General features: G+C 43.2%; 1 long non-coding RNA gene across 4 annotated transcripts in view; it reads left to right on the plus strand.

The window, feature by feature from the left end:
* The window catches only part of LOC311441128, a 36333-nt gene extending 25089 nt beyond the window's left edge, over positions 1–11244 (plus strand). For 2 of the 4 annotated variants that reach the window (XR_014695814.1, XR_014695815.1), the window contains exon 3: positions 1651–2177. This is a non-coding gene — a long non-coding RNA (uncharacterized lncRNA). Of the gene's footprint in view, positions 1–1650; positions 2178–5066; positions 5413–10501; positions 10548–11223 lie in introns of those variants that run through there. The other 2 variants (XR_014695812.1, XR_014695813.1) reach the window with 2 other exon arrangements.
* Positions 11245–15862: the final 4618 nt, after the last annotated feature.

Raw genomic sequence — 15862 nt, forward strand, 5'->3', positions numbered from 1 at the left:
ACATTTTCTAAACCAGCTAAGTTCAGGATCTGTCCTAGGTTTACTACAAATGGCTAAATTTAACCCATGGAAGCATGCTTTGTCCAGAAGCCCAGACCTGAATGTGTGCCTCTCTTCTATCCCACACCAGCTGATGAAAAGGGGAAACCTGGTCACTTTGGGATGATGTATCAGAGAAGCAACAGACCCCCAAATGTTTATTGTGTTTATTTTGTTTACTTTGTATGCTTGGAGATTAGAAAGCTTCTAAAAGCACAGGGATCAATGTAATAACTTATGAAAATAATTGAGATGTTTGTTCTACTGATTTTACTGGGAAACCAATACCTTTGTGTCTATATGCATAGGGACGGGTGCTGCAAGATGTGCGCCTCGCTAAGCAAGTGCTGTGGCTGTGTGGGGCAGGCATGTACCTGAGAGTGCTTGGAGAAGCCAGGTACGTGACCAGCAGCGTTTGGCACATCCTTGGCAGGCCCTGCACTCAGCACGGGCCTGGGCTCTTTTGAAGAGCCTTGGTGTGTCGGTGACTGGACACCCGAGACCAGTGGGGTTAAGTCTGAGCATAACAAGCTGAGGGGCCTGTTCGCCATATGAACCTGGAGGCTATCTCCACACCAGAGTTAGTGCAGGAGAAGATATCAGTACGAGCATTATTCTGAGTTGTGATTCAGGAGCATTACTCAAAGCTGCAACGTGGAACGTGCCTGGAACCAGACTCCTGCAGTCCCTCCGGGTTGTCAGCATCGTCAGGGCTGTTACTTCGTATTTATCCAGTGTCGTTGCTCAAAGTCTGTGGAGTGTACCCATTGGATCAGAAAGATAGCGGCAGAAGAGAATAACAGGGGAAAGAGCACCGTGTGCTCTGCCAACCTGCAGCTGTGACCTTCCTGCTTACTATATATATATATATATATATTTTTACATTTGTTAGAGGAATGAAGCAGCAAATCACCAACAATAACAGAAAAATCAATACCCGCCTCTGCTTCTTTTGTGAGATCTGGAACACGGCCTCAATCTGTCAGACTGAATTACAGGGGCTGTGGGTGTCAGCGAGGGCTCAAGCAAGCTGGCGTGCCGCGCTGCTCATTGATAAAAGGCTGAGGTCTGTACGAGTGCCACCAGCACCGCCGCCTCCAGGAGGTGTGGAGGGACCACTGACCTTTCAGATGAAAGGCGGGTCGTGCAGCAATGGATGTGCTTGCTTGCACTTTGCATGTAAGATTGCACTAATCTCTGGAATAAAAAGGGTAAACAGTTTGACAAATACAAGGCTCTGGGGCATTACCTTGCTAATGGATATTAAATCAGATGGCTGTATTTGAATGGAAGGTGATATATCAACACAGGAATGTCATCCTAAAATAGGCCATTGATCCACTAGCTGAGAATCCAGTCTTTGACAAAGGTCAATGCATCAGAGAGAGGAGCAACCTCTTCCAAACTCATCATTTTCCAAGGCAACAATAAAAGGCTGTATCAGTATAAAGAAGAAAGCTTCTTCTTGACTCCAGATGGTAATTAGTTTATACCCTGGAGCATGAAGATTAACATCCCTTATCGCTTTTAATTTTGCCAGTGGACCATAGGCTACTGCAATGAGCTTTTGAATCTTGGAGTAATATACCCTGTGATTTTTTTGGCTTACAGAAAGGAGCTGGTGCAGAAGTCCAGCATGGTCTTTGTGTTGTGCCACTGCTATTTCTGCAAAGAGACCAGGCAGGACAGCAGCTTATGCCCATGGAGGAAGAGGGTTGTGACCAGCAGTGTTGTCAAGGGAGCAGAGTGGAGCTTGGGCTCTGTGCCTGGCAAACATTGGCCCTGCTTCCAGAGCCACCTGGCTGTGTCCTGGCAGGCAGGGGCTCAGCACCCAGCTTCCCCGTCCCCTTTGCCCAGGCTGGGGCAGGCAGTGCCAGCTCAGTGCCTCTTGGGCTGTTGTTGCTGATGTGCCCCTGCTCAGCAAGGCACTGCTGACTTGCCCCAGATATCATTCCTGTTGTGGGATAGAGCTGCCCATCCTATTCCAGAAATCCCCTCAGACTTCTGAAGGTCTTCAGCTGCTTGACTCTGCAACTCACTCCTCCTTCTTTGGCCTCTCCCTCTTTGTCAGTAGCTTTCTTGTTTCCATCTACTTCTCAAGGATCCTTTTCTAAGCCTCCTTTTATGAGCGTTGTTAAGCCTAATCCGGACAGAAAACAACCAACAGCTCCCATAAGAGCCATGTATAGACCAATACTTCCTGTTTCATCTTCTGCTTTCAACTAAAATGTTCCCTTACTAGTTTATTTCAAAATGTGCTTTGAGGGCATGAATACGGCAGGATTCCACACTTTTACAAAAAAAAAAAAAAAAGTCATTCTTCCTGAGCTCTGAGTAGGCACCAGTTAATTTCACAGGCTGGTTATAAACTATGTTCAATAGGAAAAGTCCTTCCTTTAATCCGTATCAGACTTTGCAGCCTTTCTAATTTCACGAAATGTCTCCTTATTCTTGTCCTGTTCTGTAGGTAGAATAGGAAAATCCAAGGGGCTTTCATTGCCTTGTTCATTATTTCATATGCCTTTGTCATTCTACATCTATGCAGCAATGAAATATCGTTAATAAGGGAGCAGAAGCCTTTTGTTGAGAAGTGGAGCCGATCGCAATAGACACGTAACTAATAATATGTGGTTAAGATGGATAGTGATTTGGACCAGCGCTAGCTCCTGAGCAAGCAGTGAGGAGCATACTGTTTTTCCTGATGAAAAGAGCCAATGCCATAAAGGGAGTGAAATAAAGATGAACATCCATCCACCAAGAGGAAAAATGTCCCCCTTTTTGAGATTGTATTCACTTCTATGCCCAGTATGCCCAGTACCCTCCTTTATTTATTAATTTTTTCTTTTCCTTTCTTGTTTCAATTCTCAGTGTAGCTGTGAATGTCGTGTGAAGGCTTATTCTTGCAGTATCCTCATTTTCAAGACTCTTACAGTGGCAAAGTGCAAAAGCCTTGATGATTTCACATAGTCAATGGATCTAGACACGTCTCTGAACTTTTCTGTCTGAACCAGACCTAAATTTGCAACCTTCATTACTGACCTCATTCAGCTTCCCATGAAGTCAGCTGGAATCCTGCCATTTAAGTCAGCGTGACCACGCAGAGGCTCATAGACCTGTCATAGACCTGCGTAGGTTTGTACTGACTTGCTTTTTGGGTAGCATCATTAGAAAGGTTTCCTCACAGCCCCAGAGAGGCAATGACAAGCAATAGGTATTTACAGTAATACTTTACAAAAGAGATCATACATCCTGTGAGTGTTTGGATTTTCACAGAGGGCTATGGTTAAAAGCCAAGAGCTGTACTTCAGGAAATATGAATTTATAGTTTCTACCCCAAGATCTCAAAATCATGGTACAGCTGGGGCTGAAGTTGGAAGTTAGACTACACTGCTGTCTGAAACCCAATATGAGAAGTCTTCAGTCAGAGGGAGATACAGGTGTCTACAGATGTTATCCCGTGGATATATGGGCATCTACAGCAAACAAGGAACTCTCAAATCTAGATAGAACTGAAATTCCTATTTGAAACCTGCATTTCTGGGGGGAGAGTCAGAAAACTGGCTGCTATGAAGTGTTGGGGAAACTCCTGCATAACCAGAGGCGAGGTAGCACTCAGTGCCTGGGACCTACTGCCTGAGTTGTGGAGAAATGAAGGAAAATGGGATTTGGGAAGGTGGGGCTCCAGACTGGTGGGCAGTCAGCCTGGCAGGTGGGTTGCTGGCACCTCGTACACAAGATATTCAGTATGTCTCCACGATACAGTTTCCTGATTTGTCTTGTTGATGCAATCAATGTCTTTCTGCAAAATGACTTTGTTCATTGAGCCAATATTCTTTGTAGGTACAATATTTTTTTTCCATCTCAGTTTCAGAGGTTGCTGCAGCGCAGCTTTTAGGTGGTGAAGTTTTCTGCTAAGGTTACATGAGATGCAACTGGAGGTCTATTTCAGGCACAGCTAAGGATGCTTCATGGAGGCAAAAGCTGTTTTGCTTGATCATTCCCTGCTACTAATTTGCCAATGTCTTATCAGCCATTATAATGTCAGCAGACAGCCAGGCATGTACACGGCCTGTCAACTCAGAAATGTACTAAGGATCAGCTTTGGAAAAGGATTATGCTGAATTTTCTTTTCATCTGTATTTATGAGTTTTTTGGCCTGGTTACGCACTGTGCCAATCTTGTGCTGCCCAGAGGGAATATGAACCACAGCATTCTTCTTGCCAGCTATTTCCTGAATACCTGTGGTAACAGTTTCCAAAGGGCTGTGCAACTTATTTTTTCATCTAAATGGAAAAGTATTGCAGCAGCAGTGCTCACAGAAAACTGTAGGGAATTGAAGAAGAGTGAAGTTGCTGCAAATCGAAGAAGTAGGAAAAAATGACTTACCCCTGCCTAGAAAATAAGCCACAGCAGACTCTTTTAAATGAAGCATACAAATATGCAAATGCCAGTGTGGCTGCGTGCCTTTTGCAATTGTTTGTGAGCATGGTTTCCTTTGGCAAAGACATTCACATGGCATGAGCCACAACCAGTCAGTTTTATAAGAGTGTGCAGCTTTGCACAGTGATGGCGAGGCACACTTGTGCAGCAGGCATATCTGCTGGATGTATCTGTTGCTGTTTCCTACACAGCATCCATGTAGCATCTCCGTAGCTCAAGAATAGTGACTACAATTCACATTCACCATGTACTGCATGCTGAATAATTCACAATCCAAACTATTTGTCCTGCACATCAGGTAAGCTGGTAAATACAAATAGAAGCACCCTATGTAGCAGAGAGAACCAGCTGACAGGGATGCATCAGGGGTGTGTGAGTTACACCAGGACTGTCATGCATAGCAAAAGGAAGGTAAAAAGGGTTGCCTCTCATTCACCCATATGGGCTTTTGAAGTCAAGCTGTGGTTGGCGGCTCCAGGAACAAATCTGTGGCACAGAGCTGGGGAGGGCTGTGGTTTTACTCATGCCTCTACTTCATTTTTAAAGAGGTCACTTTGTCTGTTTATTTCCTTTTCCACCTTTTGTAGTTCAAATAGGAAGCCTCTGTACACTGGATGTCGTCCCAGTGACCAAAAGGGCTGCAGACACCCAGAGGAGGTGCTGGGTGCCGAAGACGTGCCAGGTGCCTGCAGAGAGGGAAGCAGGGCCATGGGAAGAGCTCGCTCTGATTGAGATGGGCAGGATGCCGTCGCCTCACAGCAGCCTGCTGTGTGGAGTTGTAGGAAGCCACAGGTTGCTGTTGTTGGGCCAGTTTAGGGCAGCAGGCTCTCCTCACTGCATTTTCACTGGCATGGAAGTGGATTGCCTGCGATGCCAAATCTGGAAACCTACAGTTCACGTAGCTATAGGAACATATGTCCGTACTGGCATACTGGTCCCTTTTTTTTTTTTTTTTTTTCTGAAAGCAGGTAGCTAGAGTAAATATAAGACAAGCAGAGAGCAAATGCATGTACAAAAAATAAAATAAAGCAGAAGATATTCCAGCGAGTACTTTGTCATCTCTGGGAGGCGCATGGTGCAGCTGTGAGTGGTTTGAGGTGGAGCAGAGACTGCCATTTCCTTGGGCTGACTCAGACCTCCCTGCACCACAGCTGAAAACCATGGTAGTTCACATTTTCTTTGAAAAAAAGCTTTCTTTATTTTGGTGTCAGAACCCCCTGCAGGAAATGCCGTCTGTACTGCATCTAGCAAAGTGAGCCTGTTGTGTGGTGTTGAAGTGGTCTTAACTGCTACGCAATGAAATGTAAATGATGAAGAGTTCACCAATGTATGTTATTGACAAACACAAAGCACGTAAGCTGCTTTGAGAGGAGCCTGTGGTGGAGCTGTGCATAGTGTCCCTGAGAGCAGGCCCAGCTCACGCAACCCGGGCTCTACCCAAATCCTCCAGATGAAAATAGCTGGTGGGTAGAGACAGGGTTTTCAAGTGAATACCATTTACATTTTTCTCCTCTGTTTTGCAAGAAGGTTGGGGTTTCCTATGCCAATTCTAGTAGCGTTTGGGTGAAGCCTTGGGTAGAGCAGCAGGAGCTGAGGACTTCCTACTTGGTTAGCCTCGCCTTTGGGGCACTCGCTTCGTTCCTGGCTTATTTAGGGAACCAAAGTGCAGTACATTTCTCATCTGGTTTTCATGCTGAACTAAGGCTTGTTAATGGTGCTGTTTCTCCTCCTGAGGGGTGTCCTAGGACAGGATGGCAGGACAGCCTCTGGGTCTTCCTGCGGCCACGTGAGGGGACTTCTGGTGGCTCAAAGCTGCACGAGGGACATAACATGAAAAGGCATTTGTGATACAGTTCACACTACAGTAGTTCTGTGAGCAGCAACAGGTTGTGGCTGGGAGAAATATTGCTTCTGTCAGCCTTGCATAATGGAAACGGTAATCAGCAGCCGTTAGGTCAGGATGCATTGTCAATCCACAGCGAAGCAGAAAGGACTACATCTCGGGAAACCTTTTCATTAAGCAAAGAAAACCGATACCAGAGCTTGGCTCAGCCCAGCACTTTGTTTGTGGAGCGGAGTGAGGATAATGGCTGCGTTTGTTTTCTTTTCATCCATTTCTCCATGCGTGGTTATTTTGATTAGGAAACATCCACCTTTGACTCTAGACGAACAATTCTAAAAACTTTCTTCCAGCACTTATTATCTTATGTACACAATCAATACTTGTGTAAAGAACAAAGCTAGAGCATTAGTCAGGAAAAAATATTTTGTGTGACATGATTTAAAGCCATGGAATCTCAGTTGAAAAATATTATTTTTGTGTCTGCATACTCAGCTACAATCTTTTTTCTTTATGGTTTGTCTCAAAATAGGCACAAGTGATGCTCATGAGTAATACTGAGCTTGTGATTATCTCACTGTATATGTGCATTAACAACGTAATGCTGGATGCATGGGGCCCTGCATGTGGAGGGACTGAAGGCTGAAGGGTGTAGGGCAGTGATTTGACAGAAGGGATAATAAAACCTTTGTAGCAATGTTCTGTGGGGACAACAGAGTAATTAATGCTAAGTTTGGTTCGCTAACTAGAGATCATTACTGCACACTGGCATTGCAAATACCACTACTCCATTACCATGATGGGCTGATGAGGATGAAAACCAGTTGATGGATAAGTGGTCTCCTGCATGCCGTCATCAAATCTAGTAATTGCAGAATAAGTGGGGAATCGCTGCTACTCCTGTTGCTGAAGGATTTTCTCTCTCAATACTTCTGCTGCTGCCATTAAGCTGCTCTTAGCAGAGAGAAGGATCCTTCCCAGTCTTTATAGCCCTTCAGATTCCATCCATTTATCCTGCTTGCCACAAACCTTAGTTTATAGGGATATAATTAGGAGTTGCTCTTTCTTTCATGTTTATTGCATCAATAAACCTTCTCAGCTAAAAATAATTCATTTCAGGAGACAGAAGAGAAAACATTTTACTTGTACTGTTACAGGTGGCTTTGGGAAACTTTGATATTGTGGGTAATGAAACATAAAACATGAGTTCAAAGGGCGTGAACAGCAACCCTGTACGTTAAGTGCAATATCACTTCTTTCTCTTCCCTTGTGTAGTTGAGGTGGCACAGTGGTGGCACTTCCTCTCTGCAGCAGGTCCACCAGCTCTCCCATCTCTGAACTGTCTTCTCCAAGGCTGAAGTGCTCTTTGCGCCAATGTTGCTGGGATCCTTCAGTTTTGGTGCACAGACAACCACAGTCCTGCATTGCTGTGGACGTTGCTGTCGCCTGGATCAGGCTTGATTCAACGCATATGAATACGAGGAGCGAGTATGAACAAGAATGGGCATAGGAAGGATTTGTACTGGTATCAAGTACATGATGTATCCTTAATCCCAAAGTAAGTGATTTTTGTAGCTGGAAAAAGTCATCCCAAAGTTTCCAGTGAGCAAACCCTGGGGGATCCTGATTTTTGGCTTCTTTTTCTTGCACTGCAATCCCCTGTTGTTTGCTACTCTAACTACTTCTCTGTCTCTGGATATAAATAGCTCTTTTCACCACAGTAACTGAACATCATGAATAAAATGAGATTGTAAATTCCTATAGGGGACATCTAGCCCCCATCTGAGTGCTATATAAATAATGCTCCATCTAGAATGAAGGTGCTATAGAAATATGAGGCCGTTATCATGGTTACTTCTGCAGTAGGTACACCTGATATTGGGTGTAACTGCCACAAAAGTGTTTAACCAGTCCCTCATCGCAGAGCTCTAGAGCAATTCCTCCCCAGACTAGCTTTCTTCTCTCCTCGTGCATTTATCTCCCAGTCTTTTGGACCGCAGCTGTATGTTATGCTGTCAGCTTTATAGTTCTGTTCCACTATCACTCACAAGAAGTGTTATGCTTAGTCATAAAATTGCAGTGAAGAAAAAAAAAATTAGCTTATCTAGCATTATTAGGAAGCCTTCATAATGCCAGCACCTATCTGCTCAGCATTTCCTTTGGTTCCTCGTATATGAGCTATCACAAATCCGGGTTGCTGAGGAAAGATTTCTCTGGCAGAGAAGACTTTCATCCTTATCTGATGTACTTATTTTGGGGAAGAGGTCTATTCTCTAGGTTACTTCCTCCTTTTTTTATGATAGGTTTGGCCCTGGGCTGAGGTGTGGAAAACTAAAGTCAGTGCTAGTAATCCCAAGAATTCCTGTGTGAAGGTAAGAACCTCACTAACACAAAGCACAGCAACAGGCATGGAACAGAGCTGAGGCAGGCGTACAGCTCTGATGGGCAGACGGCATCGAGACACAGAAAGCATTCTTATACATTTAAGCCTTTTTTTCCAAAGAGGACTAATCCAAAATGGGTACAGAGTATTGCTTTGACCTAGCTCAATTTGGGACTTTTTTTTTTTTTTAAGCTTGCAGGTTTCAATGATGTTGAGTCCCCACTTATATTCTCAGAATAATTTTGCCATTAATTTTCTAAGTTTTTTCTTTCTGGAAATGTTTCTTAACTAGATTAAAACTTCTGTCACCTTAGTTTAAATGCAAGATAGGGGGAAAAAATAATAAGTTCATTAGTCTACTTTAATATATATATTTTTTTCAATCTGAAAGTGATCATCTCAAAACCTTATTTCAATTATTTAGGAAAAAAATAAAGCAGAATGTGAAAAAAAATATTAAAATTTCATTTAACTGCAATTTTTAAAGTTCCGTTTTCCATTCTGGAATTAAAATAAACTCCCAACTTTATGGAGTTTTAAGCAAATGAAAGAGTTCTACCCCCTCTTCAGAGATTCTTCTCTAGAAAAGCAGTTGGTATGGAAACAATATCCAATTTTAGTTAGAGATTCAAAAGGTCTCAAAGAATCTGTAGAAGAGCCAAAAGGAAGGTGAAACCCTGAAGGAGGGATCTGAACCACTGCAAAAAGATTTAGACACTTGTCTAAACTGTGAGTCCTTGCTCTAAGTTCCTTATGGGCTTCTTGGATCCCCACCATCTTACTCTTCTTTTTCCCGTCATCGTGAAGCTATCTGTGCTGGAGGTGATACAATGGTCCATCTAACTTTCCTCACCTGGGGAATACTGGAAAGGGAGACACTGGCCATACAGTGAAATTTCCTTCATAGGTCAAAAAATAAAAAATAAAAATAAATAAAAAATAAGGGGAGGAAAAAAAAAAGCAGCTTTCATGGCTGATGTTCCAGCTTTGCAATTCTGCTGGAGACAAAGCAGCTTTTTCTAAGACTGGCTTAAAAAGAGGGGGAATGGTAAAAAGAGATGTCAAAATGTATCAAATGTGGTATTTGCTGGCCACCTCAGCCTTGAAGAATATTACTTTCCCTTTGTGTTTTGGCCATTATATCATCAAACTCTGGCATGCTTTCCACTGCCCGCAGGGATAACAAATACTGACAAGCCTGTACCTGGAGGCCTGAACCTTGCTTTAACTATTTAGTGTTGTGCAGTGATTAGACCATGTCTCTAGGCCCATTTACTCCATCAGATTAACACATCAGGCAAGAACACATACTTAGAGAGAAGTATATCCTGACAGATATAATCAAACAGCATTTAAATCAAGGGAGACGACTGTGACATTAATCTACCCTGGTAAAACAGCCCATTTAAATGAGTAGGAGGAGGGAGGTGGTACGAGTGAAGATAGATGGTGTGTTTAAGTAGAGAAATGAAATCTGTAGAATGACTTCAGTGGAGATAGTTTTGATTGAAGTCAAGTAGTAAAATGAACAAGTGAGAGAGATAAATTTCTTTAAGCCAGAGACACTTCAGAGGAAAAAAAATGTGTGTATCAGGGATCTGTAACCTGCTCAGACCCACAGAGATCAATGGACTTGATGCAGATAAATTATCAACATAGAACAAAACAGCTTATATTCCTTGTGGAAGCATAAAAGTTGTTTTCCACCTTTTGCAGAACAAATCATTCAGCGTGAGTTTGAGTTAGCAGATTAAGGCCAACCAGATTATAAATAAGAGGGTTTTTTTTTTTTTTTTCAGGCTAGAGACCAGTGTAAGTTGGCACTTGTGGAAGAAGAGAAATAAGGTAAAGCAAGTTCATAGATGAGAGAAAATTAATTGACAGTGTATTAAGAGGGTGATACCAAAAAAGCACTGCTGCTGATTAACTGGAGCAGCAACACAAAAAAATGTAATCAGCGAATGCAGACCTGCAGTGGTGTTAGCTACTTACTTGTGCAGTCTGCTGTGTTTAAAAGATGGAAGTGATCCTAGCTAGGGAAGGGGAATTTCTGGAGTACCTAACAGAGGTGTGGCTCAGTGTTTGTGCTCTGAAGGCACTGCGGGAGGCTGCAGGGAGCCACCCTCGCTGAGACAGGACTGGCAGAGAGTTGGTACAAATGCTCTCACTGGCAGGTGTATCTGTAGCTATAGTGCCTCAGCCTGGGTTTCTGCAACATCTCATTTCACTCTTCTTATTTTTGGTGTGCAGGTAGTTACTTAATTCATATAAAAAGTGGTTTTGGTTCACTGGATGACGTAAGTGGGAGATTAAGTAGTAAACAAGAGGGCAAATTAACTGTGCTTCTGCCCTTTCCCCAGAGCTAGGGCCCACCAACTTTCCTGAAACCATTATAGTTGGTTTTTTGTTTGTTTTTTTTTTTTTTTTTTTTTTTTTTTTTTATGTCTGACATACAGCTATGAGTTACTAGCTATACTTACTCAAGAGGCTTGAAATGATGTAAGCTCTTCTCCTTCCACAGCTCTGCATCTCAGATTCCAGGTAAATCAGACCTTTAGGAGAGAAATGTCACACGGAGTGTGAGTAAATCTTGAAAACTACATAGAAAATTGGGAGAGCTCTGGTCTAACTAAATACCAGTTACTACTACAGATTACACAGAAGGAGATTAGGGTTGAAAGGTTCTTGCTGTGTTGTTTTCTAATGGCTAATTAGCTGATTCACATCCCATCCACAGTGATATTGAGGAAATCAGACCAAGAGGGTAGGTAGGGTATGAGTATTGCCTAAGTCTCTCCAGGAACACTAAGACTGGACTATAAACACTAGACAGAAATACTAAGAAGTTTTGTCACATGGAGATCTAAATAATCCTGAAACTACAACCTTCCTATTAAAACCTTTTATTTTGAAACTCAGAAATATGCCATGATGATGTGTCTATAACCAGCTATTGCACCCCCAGAATAAAAATAATTCCTTGGTCACACACAAATCAACCAAGGAAAAGTTTTTTTTAGTAAAGCACCTCCATGTATTGAATTTTGGGGGTCATTTTTTTTTTTTTTCTGCAATGATAGGGTTAACCACCACCTTCCTTTGACCCACAAGGAATCACAGAATGATTTGAGTTGGAAAGAAGTCAGGGTATGAAGAGTACAGAGCCGAGGACAGAGCGTTAATGAGCAGTAGATGAACCACATGTCTAGGCACAGTCCTCCCACCCTGTTCAACAGGATCCCTTAAAGCTGGGCTCAGCTGGGCCTTTTCTTTCTACACAGCACTTTTGTTTTTCTATTTTAGGGCAGGGGGACTGGGTTAGGAGAAAAACATCTCTCTGTAGGTAAACTCTCTTTATCCAGAGTTCTTTTGCTAAGGTTTTCACTTAGATATATGCTATACTTTTTTATTTTTTTCCTAATACAATGACTATTTTGTCATGCTGAATAAGTTTTCCTACTCTTCATCTTCCATTTGGGAATGTGGGCTAAACCTCAGAACAAAAGAGATGATAAAAGACAGGCATAGCACTTTCATTAAGAGGACGGGGAGCTTTTGAAGTACGCTCCTGAAGTCAGCAAACAAAAACTAGGCAGCAAAGTGAACTGCCTATAACAAATGTGCTGCAGAGATGAGACTAAACCCAAATGAAATATTATGCTTTTTAGTCACTGGTCCTGCTTCTGAGTGATGAAAGGGATCCGCTGACTTTCTCCTTAGTCAGAGCTTTCATTGCCCCTGAGAAAGGGAGGCATTGGTTATATAGGCAGCAATTAATTGAAATACCTCCAAGCCTGGGAAACTCCAGAGCAGAGAAACACAAGCCTTTGTAGGTGGCACACAGAAGCTATCAATCAGGAAAAATAGAACTTTTTTTCTTCTAAGCTGCAATTGTTCCTGCTAATATATTTATTTCTGAATCCTACATCCAGGCCCCGGAGGCTCAAAAATGATGTGCAATATCATTACAAAACCAAACTCTCACATTTGAAATGCACAGAACATAATGAGGAAACCCTCATCAAACTAGAGCAACCACTCTTTGCTATTTTGCCTGAAACTGTCTCTGTATTCCAGATGAGAACTCTTTCCCGTGCTCATCTTCTAAAGATGTAAGACCTACTTTAGAGAATGACATTTCCTAGTACGGAGGGCAGAGCTATGAGAAGCCCTCGGGATATTGGAGTGGCTTCAGCTTCCTCTCTGCGCAGTTTGCTCAGCCGTGCTCTATCTGCAGTCTATACGATTAATTAATGTGTGATAGATTAGGAACTCCCAAATAGGAAATCATGTTTTAGCCACAGGCTGTAGCAGAAGTGCACAGGGTCTTACTCTGACATTGCTTGCGCTGATAAAAACCTGAGAGCAATGCTGCTGAGTCTAGCAGGCTGGCAAAGTCAACACGAGGAAGATCAGATAGGGCACAGCAGCCAGCAAAGCCACCCCACCACACTAATATCTGAGTCAGCCCCTGCAGATGTACACATGTGGTATGCTTTTCCTCAATCCTTTTGTTTAATGGGATAAAAAGTAATAAGCTTCCAGGGAAAGGCATAACGAAAGAGGAGTGAACTGTTCTTTCAAGTGATATTCCACAACTGGGGAAAAATGCATTCATGTGGTGTCTACCCTTGGTTTTCAGCAGCTCTTGGGAGTTGGAACCATGGCACGGGGCCCCGTGGGACCTCAGCCCTGGATGGAGGGGTGCAGGTGTTACTCGTGGGGACTCAGTTTTAACTTTTCCAAGCAGTGCAATATTCAGCTGTCTTGTTTATGTATTTTCCCATAAAGGGCAGGTAGTAGCACCACCTTTCCTTAGGAAATTTGTCTCTGCTGCTGTTGCCCCAACCTTTGCCATACAAAAGGGCTGGAGGTGCCCCAGCTGGCAGATCTCCGATGGGCAGGGATAGCTTCACTCATGCCCTATGCTGCTAGAAACTCCCGATAGCTACCTCTTAAAGCTCTTCTCTCTAGGTTGTTAAATAAGACAAGTTATGATGAGGACCAAATAAAGCATAATTACTGTAGCAAAAGGAGGAGTTGTGTTCGTTATGCATAAATATTAGTGTTTTGCTAAAAATCTCAGGAAAAAGCAACCCAAATTGCAAATCCGCTCACAATTAGTGTCCCATAAATGCAAAAGAATTGTGGGCCAGCAATTGCTTAAGATGCATCTGTAAGTGCTGTGCTTAACGCAAGTGCTCCTATCACAGGAGGTCTGTTTGTACCAAATCTGGAAGTTGGAAGGAAGCACAGTGTGCTTTTCTCAGGTGAGGGTTTTCAATAAAAGGTCATCTTGAACTACACCAGTATTATGCCTGTGCTGCAGACCACAGGCAGCTCTAATTTTGTCTTCCACAGTAAAAAAAGGTTTGGGTTTCTACACACCCAGTATAGAAGTGACATGTCTACCAGAGGGTGGAAACACCGTTTTCAGTGGGGTACCAACAGGCTTGTCTGTACACATGTGGCTTTGTTCTATTCATCTTTGTACAATCCTCAGAATTTACAGCAGCTCTTTATTAGCGAAAGCCCCATGTGTCCATGTGTCATTTTTTCCTCTGTCTAGATCTCACCTCATTAATCTGGTTTGTGAAGATTTCATCTGGTCGCACTAACACAACCCTGCAGAAGTGACAGTGCCTTCAGCAGCATTTTGCTCACAGACCACCCAGCCATGCTCGCTGGCACCCTCCCTGCTCAGAGCTGGTGCCCTGGAGGAAAAGCTCCTCACTAGAGAAGTGGCATAGCCAACCCAACAGCGTGTGCTTATGGTACCTAATGGTGCTGTGTTTCCCTTTGCCTGGATCATGCGTTCTTCTCTTCTGTTTCCTTTTGTCATTTTTTCCTTTATGCTTGTGTGAAGTCAGCTGCAGAGGATCTCTCTCCACCCAGCGCTGTAGCACGCCAGGGCTCCTTGCTGCACGGCGCCTCTTCAACGTTCACTTTCCGTAAATGTTCCTCGGGATTCTTCGGCAACCTGTGCAGTCTACAAAAAATTATGCCAGCAAACCTGTTTTGGGAATAGCTGTAGAAATTTGCATTCTGTCCCAGTTTCTGTCACAGGCTTCCTGTCTAGGGATGGAAAATTGCTCAGTTCTTATCTGTCTCAATTCTCCTACTCTAAGGTGGGAATAATAACGTTTCCTTTCCCCAGTGCTTTCTTTGTATATTTAGATTAGAGGCACAAAGGGGACAATGGCTGTTTGATTGTGTCCTAGGATAGCTGCTAACACACAGCATTCCTTACCCTGGTTATCACTAACATATTCAAAAACAGCGCTCTCAAATACAAAGGAAAACTAGTTTAAAATTTGAACCAATATTGATTTTTGGTATTTTGCAAAGTCTATTTAGTACCAAATGAGGAGAGTTGTTCCTCTGCCATGTCTGTATGGCTGCAGTGCCCGGCTGTGCCATGTTAGTGCTGGTGCTGAACCACAGAGCGCGTCCTGCAGGCACCCAGAGGTTCTCTTGGGCTGTGCCCAGCGTGGTGCAATGCTGCTACAGCCCTCCAGCCTGCAAATGAACGAGACCTTTCTGGTTTGTCAGCACATCTTTTAAATCTTATGGCTATTTAGAAAGAAGGTCTCGCTGTATCTTCCAGTTACAGCTGCCGACTAGGCCACGAGGTAGTCTCTTATTCCTCGAGAGTATTTCCATACTGCTCATGTTTCTGTTTTGCTTTGATATTTATGTATTCTGAGTGGTGAGAACAGCTGGTTGGGAGGCTATGTTTCCTCCTGGCAGGAAAAAACAACAACAGCAACAAAAACCCAAGTGATAGCTTTAAAAAAATTCTTCATCAGGGTGTTCTCTGAACAACTTTTTAGTCTTTACATTCAGAAAAGTTATTGGTCATCTGGAACTGACCTTTCAACTTAAACGTGCATTTTTGTGGAAAAGGCCTTTCTGCTAAAGAAGTCCTTTTCCTTCAGGAACACGGTGTGAGCAGCTCTGTAACGCTGAACACAGACATAATTGTGTTTGTCACACATCCGTAACGGTGCTAGCGCAGGCAGCAAGCTGGGCTGCTGAGAATTGTTGTGCTGCCAAATCCCGAGTATACGCTGAGTGCAGGCTGTGTGAACATCCAGTTCTCAGGGAGTTTTCAAATACTTTCCTGTCTCAAGCTATATATGAGGTGTTGGTAAGTCTAA

The sequence above is a fragment of the Aythya ferina genome (genome assembly GCF_964211825.1).
Source record: "Aythya ferina genome assembly, chromosome: 9".
NCBI classification, from domain to species: domain Eukaryota; kingdom Metazoa; phylum Chordata; class Aves; order Anseriformes; family Anatidae; genus Aythya; species Aythya ferina.